General features: G+C 43.7%; 1 gene segment (V, D, J or C); it reads left to right on the top strand.

The window, feature by feature from the left end:
• Positions 1 to 8,657, top strand: part of LOC108383606 (immunoglobulin lambda variable 1-40-like) — a 178,626-nt gene that overhangs the window by 84,931 nt on the left and 85,038 nt on the right.

The following is an 8,657-nucleotide window of genomic DNA, read 5'->3' on the forward strand; positions in this document are numbered from 1 at the left end:
GCCACTGTTCCCCATCTAGGATCCCGTCTCCCTGCCCTGCTCGATTTCCTATGTATTTTTGCAGGACCTCCCCGGCTTCTAAGAGAGTTTGTGGTTACTAATCTGTTCTATTTATTGCTGCCTCCCTTTCTGGAATTTAAGCCCCAGAAAGAGATTGACTTTTAGTCTGTTTCCTTCACTGATATTTATCAAGAACCTGGAACCTAGCAGACATTCAAGAATATTTGTTGAATAAATGTATGTGGGTGGATTTAGAAATAGATTCACTGTTCAAAGGGATTAGATGCTACTCCGTTTTATGTGATTTCTGCGTGGGGGTAATGCTGGTGGTTGCCAATCTGTGCCTAGTGTTGAAAATTTGAATTTTTGTGTTGTCTTCCTAATTTAAAAATGTTAGAAAGCTATTTTTTAAAGTTGTAAAACATAATGAAGCCACATAAAGCACATCTGTGTGCTGATTTGTCCCGAGAATTATCAGTTGGCCAGTTGTAGTTTAAAGTCACATTAATTTTATAATTCACTAGCCACTGACCTGGTCAGTGGTACCATGTAAGGGAGGAGGATATGCAATAATGGGGTCCTGGACACTCTGTAGAAGATCCTCGATTGTAGAAGTTCAGTCTCGTAGTCAGTCCAACTCCCAACTCTCATCTTCCATCCCAAATATTTTAGTACATCACTTTTTTTTTTTTTTTTAGTGTATCACTTGTAAATCACGTAATCTATGAGGCTTCAGCCTACGTTTTTCATCGTGTTACCCATTAGAATTGCCTAGGGAACTTTAAGAAATGCCAGTGCCCAATCCTACTTGCTGGCCAATTGGATCAAATTTTAGGAAGTCTTTTTCCAAATCCTCAGCTGCCATGTGCCCTCCACTTGAGAAAACACCAGTAGTGGTGGGAATTCCTTTTCCCACTTACACTTGACAGGGTAAAGGGCTTCCACTCACTTTTTCAGATTCTTTTTAGAGAGCATGACCCAGGGTGTGAAATCATCTGCTGGGGCTTCAGGGGGAACAGAACAATGGGACAGTTGGAAGTAAAGGTGAGAACAGGAATGCCACTGCCAATGGCTGCATAATAATGCTTTGATTTTGAGATCACGCCCACAGACCAAGGGGACATGACCCAGGGAGGCATACCTGTCAGTGAGTAGGTAGCCAAGGGAGCCAGGTAATCAAGGTAGCCAGCCTCTGCAGCCTTCCTCGCACTCAAGGGCAGATCACGGCTTTCCTGGTTAGCAACATGGATTTAAACTGCGCAGATCCGCTTGCACAGATTTTTTTCAGTAAATATATTGGAAAATTTTTTGGAGATTTGTGACAATTGAAAAAACATTTTCTTTTCTCTAATTGACTTTATTGTAAGAATATAATATATAATGCATACAAATACAAAATACGTGTTAGTTGACTGTTTATGTTACTGGTAACCTTTCCAGTAAATAGTAGGGTCTTGGTAGTTAGGATTTTGGGGATTCAGTGTCATGCCCCTACCCCGGGCATTTTCAAGGGCCAGCTTTAATTCCAACCCTCTAAGTCTGTGGTTGGCCTCACTGGTAACCAGCCCCCATCCTTAGGTGCTTTCAAAAGTCACTTCATTAACATAACAAAAGACACCTCTGCCGCCCTTACCACCTAGGAAATGCCAAAGGTTTTAGGAGATCCATGTCAGAAACAGGAATGAAAATATATATTTCTTATTATAACCCACAATGTTGCAAGTACTTAGGAGGAATGCTATTGGGATTAAATGAGTTTATGCTCCATAAATGGTATCTCTTATTCCACAGTAAACGTTCTGGAATAATTATAAAATAAATTAGCCCCAGGGATGAAAGTACAGCATAGGAAATATAGTCAATAATTTCTAATATCTTTGTATGGTGACAGACAGTAACTACACTTATCGTGGTGACCATTTAGTAATGTATATAGCTGTCCAATCACTATGTTGTACATCTGAAACCAGTATGATACTGCATATCAACTATATTTCAATTAAAAATAGATAAAAATTTTAAGAAGTATTTGTACAATCTTAAAAAAAAAGTTCTGGAAGGAAGCTAAAATCTCTGGCTCTCTTCTGTTAAAAAATAAAAATTCAACCAGATAAACTGGAAGATCTAATTGGCTTTATTAAGCAGTTCATGAATCTGGCAGCATCTACTATACCAAGTAGAGAGATGTTCCATTCAATGGCAGAAAAAGAAAGATTTTTAAAGGTAGAAAGGGAGCTGAGAAAAGCAATTATTAGCAGAGAATCCGTTGTTTTAGGCAAGGTGGCCCTCCCAACAAAGAGGAGTCTGTCGGTAGATTTCCTAGTGCTGATCAGGAAATCCCCTGGTGGCTGTTACAGATGACGTTCCTGAGAGGCTGGAACCAGAAGAGGGATCCTGCTGGGTAGCACAGGCTCCTTGCTCGGAGAGCTGGAACGTTGCATAGGCAATAAACAGTTACATGTACAGCAGACTTCATTCCTGTCCTGATCCATTTTGGCCCTTTAAAGGGATTGCAGAGAAGCATTTCTGTCTCTCTCAACTGGTGGAACTGAGCTAGGAGGAAGCAAGTGGAGCTTATGGAGTAAAATGAAGTAAATATGGATCCATCTTCACCTAGGAGTAAAAGAAGAAAATATGCATCCATTTCGTCAAAGGGAGATACGATATTGCTAACCTTAAAAAAAAGTTACGAGAGAACCAAGATGGCGGCGTGAGTAGAACAGCAGAAATCTCCTCCCAAAACCATATATATTTTTGAAAATACAACAAATACAACTATTCCTAAAAGAGAGACCAGAAGACACAGGACAACAGCCAGACCACATGCACACCTGCTTCAATCCAGTGCCTCGCGAAGGGGGTAAGATACAAGCCCCGGCCCAGCGGGACCCGAGCGCCCCTCACCCCAGCTTCCAGCGGGAGGAGAGGAGTCAGAGCCGGGAGGGAGAGGGAGCCCAGGACTGCTGAGCACCCAGCCCCAGCCATCCGCACCAGAGCGCAGACACACAGTGCGTGAGGTGCTGGCTACTAGGGAAACAGGACAGGAAGACCTGCGAGCAGGTCCCCGCAGCCAGCGCACCTGGGACAAAGAAAAGTGAGTGCTTTTTGAAAGTCTTAAAGGAACAGGGACCCCACAGCTGGATGGAAGCATCCCAGGACACTTAGCTCAGCAGCTGGGAATCCCAGGGAACTCCGGGCGCCCTAACCCCCTGGGCGGCTGCGCAGCTTGGAGGCCCCTCATGGAGATAAACAGCCTCCCAGCTGTTCCCCCTCCGACGAAGCCCCGCCATATTGGAGAAGCAGCCTGAGGCTGGCCACGCCCACAGCAACTGCAGAGCTTAACTCCACAGCGGCCGGGCAAGAATTAGAACCCCGTCTGCAGGCAGCTGCCCAGCACAAGCCACTAGGGGTCGCCGTTCTCCCAGGAGAGGAAGGCCACAAACCAGCAAGAAGGGACGTTCTCCCAGCCGACACACGCACCAGCTCCCCACAAATACCTCTATCACCATGAAAAGGCAGAAGAATTTGATCCAGACCAAGATCACAGAGGCAAACCCTGAGAAGGAGACAGACCTAACCGATCTCCCTGAAAAAGAATTAAAAATAAAGCTCATAACCATGCTGATGGAGCTGCAGAGAAATATGCAAGAGCTAAGGGATGACATCCGGAGGGAGATTACAGAAATTAAACAATCTCTGGAAGGATTTATAAGCAGAATGGATAAGATGCAAGAGGCCATTGACGGAATAGAAACCAGAGAACAGGAACGCATAGAAGCTGATGCAGAGAGAGATAAAAGGATCTCCAGGAATGAAACAATATTAAGAGAACTGTGTGACCAATCCAAAAGGAACAATATCTGCATTATAGGGGTACCAGAAGAAGAAGAGAGAGAAAAAGGGATAGAAAGTGTATTTGAAGAAATAATTGCTGAAAATTTCCCCAAACTGGGGAAGGAAATAATCGATCAGACCACGGAAATACACAGAACTCCCAACAGAAAGGACTCAAGGAGGACAACACCAAGACACATAATAATTAAAATGGCAAAGATCAAGGACAAGGAAAGAGTTTTAAAGGCAGCTAGAGAGAAAAAGGTCACCTATAAAGGAAAACCCATCAGGCTAACATCAGACTTCTCAACAGAAACCATACAGGCCAGAAGAGAATGGCATGATATATTTAATGCAATGAAACAGAAGGGCCTTGAACCAAGGATACTGTATCCAGCACGATTATCATTTAAATATGATGGTGGGATTAAACAATTCCCAGACAAGCAAAAGTTGAGGGAATTTGCCTCCCACAAACCACCTCTACAGGGTATTTTAGAGGGACTGCTCTAGATGGGGGCACTCCTAAGGCTAAACAGATGTCACCAGGGAAAATAAAATCACAGCAAAGAAAGCAGACCAACCAAATACTAACTAAAGGCAAAAAATAAAATCAACTATCCACAAAAGCAGTTAAAGGAAACACAAAGGAGTACAGAATAAAACAACCAATGGAGGAGGAAGAATAAGAAGGGAGAGAAATAATCACCAGACAGTGTTTAAAACAGCTCAATAAGCAAGTTAAGTCAGACAGTAAGATACTAAAGCTAACCTTGAACCTTTGGTAACCAAGAATCTAAAGCCTGCAATGGCAATAAGTACATATCTTTCAATAATCACCCTAAATATAAATGGACTTAATGCACCAATCAAAAGACACAGAGTAACAGAATGGATAAAAAAGCAAGACCCATCTATATGCTGCTTACAAGAGGCTCATCTCAAACCCAAAGACATGCACAGAGTAAAAGTCAAGGGATGGAAAAAGATATTTCATGCAAACAACAGGAAGAAAAAAAGCAGGTATTGCAGTATTAATATCAGACAAAATAGACCTCAAAACAAAGAAAGTAACAAAAGATAAAGAAGGACATTACATAATGATAAAGGGCTCAGTCCAACAAGAGGATATAACCATTCTAAATATATATGCACCCAACACAGGAGCACCAACATATGTGAAACAAATACTAACAGAACTAAAGGAGGAAATAGAATGCAATGCATTCATTCTGGGAGACTTCAACACACCACTCACCCCAAAGGACAGATCCACCAGACAGAAAATAAGTAAGGGCACAGAGGCACTGAACAACACACTAGAACAGATGGACCTAACAGACATCTATAGAACTCTACATCCAAAAGCCACTATTTACAGTAGCCAAGAAATGGAAGCAACCTAAGTGTCCATCAGTAGATGAATGGATAAAGAAGATGTGGTACATATACACAACGGGATATTATTCAACCATAAGAAGAAAACAAATCCTACCATTTGCAACAACATGGATGGAGCTAGAGGGTATAAATAAGCCAGGCGGAGAAAGACAAACACCAAATGATTTCACTCATATGTGGAGTATAGGAACAAAGAAAGACTGAAGGAACAAAACAGCAGCAGAATCACAGAACCTAAGAATGGACTAACAGTTACCAAAGGGAAAGGGACTGGGGAGGATGGGAGGGAAGGAAGGGATAAGGCGGGGGGTAAGAAAAGGGGTATTACAATTAGCATGTGTAATGGGGGGAGGGAGGGCTGTGCAACACAGAGAAGACAAATAGTGATTCTACAACATCTTACTACAGTGATGGACAGTACCGTAATGGGGTTTGTGGGGGGGACTTGGTGAAGGGGGGACCCTAGTAAACATAATGCTCTTCATGTAATTGTAGATTAATGACAACAAAATAAAAATAAAAAATAAACTTACAACTTTCAGTTGTTTTAAAGATAAAAAAAATAAAAATAAATAAATAAAACTTATTTTATCAGCAAAATGGGTTTATTAGGGAATAGCAGAAAATTGCAATTTGGGACATGCAGGCAAAATCAAAGTTAAGTCTGGAGAACAAAGGAAAATGTTCTCTTATAGAAAAAAAAGGCAGGATTTGAGAGGGCTATTATTAAAAGGTCCACTGAAGGAAACCGGGAGTTCAAAGTGTAGTGGTTTTCATTGGCTGGCCTGTTGACAAGGGAGGAGAAAAACCTCTCTTTGTCCTGCTAGGGTAGTAAAGTTTAGGTTTTTTCCTGTTGGGAATGCGAGGTATGCCTGTTCCTTAGATCTACAAAGGGCTAGAAGGAGGTGGTGAGGCATGAGATCCCCCTTCTGGCTCCCTGACTCCATTTTAGTGAGGTTTCCCGGTACTCATTTTCACACTCTGGAACAGTCCATGAACTAGAATAAAGCTCTGTAGGTACTTACCGGGAACATGAGAGTGGGGTGTGCCCAGAGGTCTGACAGATAAGATACTGACAGATAAGGTACTTGCAGATCTCACACGATACCCAGTCTGGCACTCTCGGGATCGACAGTGCTGAGAACCTGCATTTCTGCAGTCTGCAGTTTCCCACCACATGGATTCAGGGACCTATGTTCCTGCCCTGACTTCTCAGCATTGGAAGGAGATTTGTTGAAGCCAACATTCCGTAAAAATGCTTTGGGCGATCACTTTGCGCTCCCAACCCTCTGAGGTCCCACCTCTTGATCTATTAAATTCTGCTGGTCCCAATGCTGAATTTACGTCTCGCTCTCCATCTTCCTCTCCAAGATAACCTCTCCAGCTCTCCAGTGCATGGACCACCACCCTCCTGTGAGAAACCCAGGTTTGTCTCCTGATGTGATGCCATATCTGGAGCAGACCTAGAATTGAGCTGAGCCTGTGGAGCCTCCTTCTGTTCAGGCAATTTCCCCTTTTTAAGTTTCAGGACCAAATATCAGTGAGATTGAAGACTGACAAGATAATGAAAATGTGCCTCTAACAATGACTTAATATTAGCTGCAGGATCTGGGCTATTTCTCTCAGAACCTGGTTGCATAGCCCCTTCCTTATTAGTAGTAGCAGCAATGATCCGGGTTCCTAATACTGATCCAGATTTTGGGTCAAGTCAGCAGTTCTTGCTGGCATTAGGAAATGCAGTTGACCGTTGAACAATGCAGGAGCGCAGGTCTCTGTGCCATCAAAAACCCGTATAACTTTTGACTCTCTCAACACTTAACTACTAATAGCCTGTTGATTAGAAGCCTTCCTGACGACACAAACAGCTGATTAACACATACTTTGTATGTGATTTGTATTATATACTGTATTCTTACAAGAAAGGAAGCTAGAGGAAAGAAAGGTTTTTTCAAGTTGTTGCATACAGATCTCCAAAAAGTTTTTCCAATAAGTTTATCGAAAGCGGTGAATGTATGTGCGGATCCAAGCAGCTCAAACCCATTGTTCGAGGGTCAGCCATAGTTGAGCTCTCCCCAACTCCCTCTCCCAGAACGATTTGACCTGTTTTTCTGCCTGGGCCTCAGACTTTCTCTCGGTCTTATTTCTGCCTCTGGGCTGTTCCCTCGTCACCCTGACAGGTTCGCCTGGTTCTTTTTTATTCAGATTCTTCCTGCTGACATCGTAGGCTCCAACTGTCTTGAATTCATCGTTTTGCAGCTCAAGTGGCTTGAGTTATTAATACCAAATGACCTACCGTGTGTGCCACTACCCTTGCTAATGACCTGGAAACCCCTTGCCCGCTTCATCTGAACGGCCGCGTGCCCCCATGTCACTGTGTCCGCATGCCCTGTGTGCGGTCACACCCTTACTGGTGAGGTTTCTTTCCAAACAAACCCAACTTTCACAAATTTCATGGCCTTGATATCATGCCTCTGAATATTTTGATAGCATAGTAAATTCTGAATAAAAAATCTTCCCACGTTTTTCTCTCAAATGGGGCCTCCAATCCAAAGCCCCGATTATAAGGTACCCTGCTTTAGCAGATACAGCGACGACTTGTTTTTCTTCTCTTACCTCCATCAGGCGGCAATGGTAGTCACTAACCTGTGCAGGGCCGCAGGGCCATCTGTGAACAAGGCTTTCCAGCAAGCGCTTTGTACTTAGCCCTGTAGGTGAATCTCAGCACATTGTTGAATTATCATCTCTAGTATGTGGTTGAGGAACCTGACGCTGAGACCATGTGATGCTTTGTTCTTGCTTTTCTTCCCAGAGAAACCTGCCCATTTTGAACACTTTTCCTCAAGTCCCCAAGCTGTTGGTTCCTGTTTTGGGAAATAATCCCTGTAACGTGGGTCTCTGTTGGGAATGTTGAGGCAGGATACACATCAGGGAAAATGAAAGATCTTTGCCTGATCCCCTTTTTTCAGGCACAATCATCAGTTACACAGATGTCTACATTTTCTCTTCTCCCAGAAAGAGCAGTGTGCCCCACAAGCAGATGGGCCCATTTCTGGTTCTTTCTTAAAGGGTGTAGTGTAGGAGGCAGGAAGGCAGAAGGAAAGAAGCAAGTGCTATGGGAAGAGAACGGAGAAGGGCCAGTTGCTGCATGAGAAGATAGGGAATTTCTGACACCTAGCAAAGGCCAACAGTGTGCACACAGGGCTGGCACCAAATGAGAAGCGGTGTGAGAACAGCAGGACTGACTCCGGTGCAGGGCAGTGGGCCTTGGCGTGTGGCCTCCTTCCCAGGGGCGTCTCTGGGAGGCCACACAGGGAGGGAGGGAGGTGAGGCACCCTAGGGCCAGGATGCAGTGGCATGAGGGCAGGGAGCCCATTTGTTCACTGGACAGCCAAATGCCACGGCCATGGTTTGACCCCACAGAA

This window comes from Manis javanica, chromosome 15, assembly GCF_040802235.1.
Source record: "Manis javanica isolate MJ-LG chromosome 15, MJ_LKY, whole genome shotgun sequence".
NCBI lineage: Eukaryota > Metazoa > Chordata > Mammalia > Pholidota > Manidae > Manis > Manis javanica.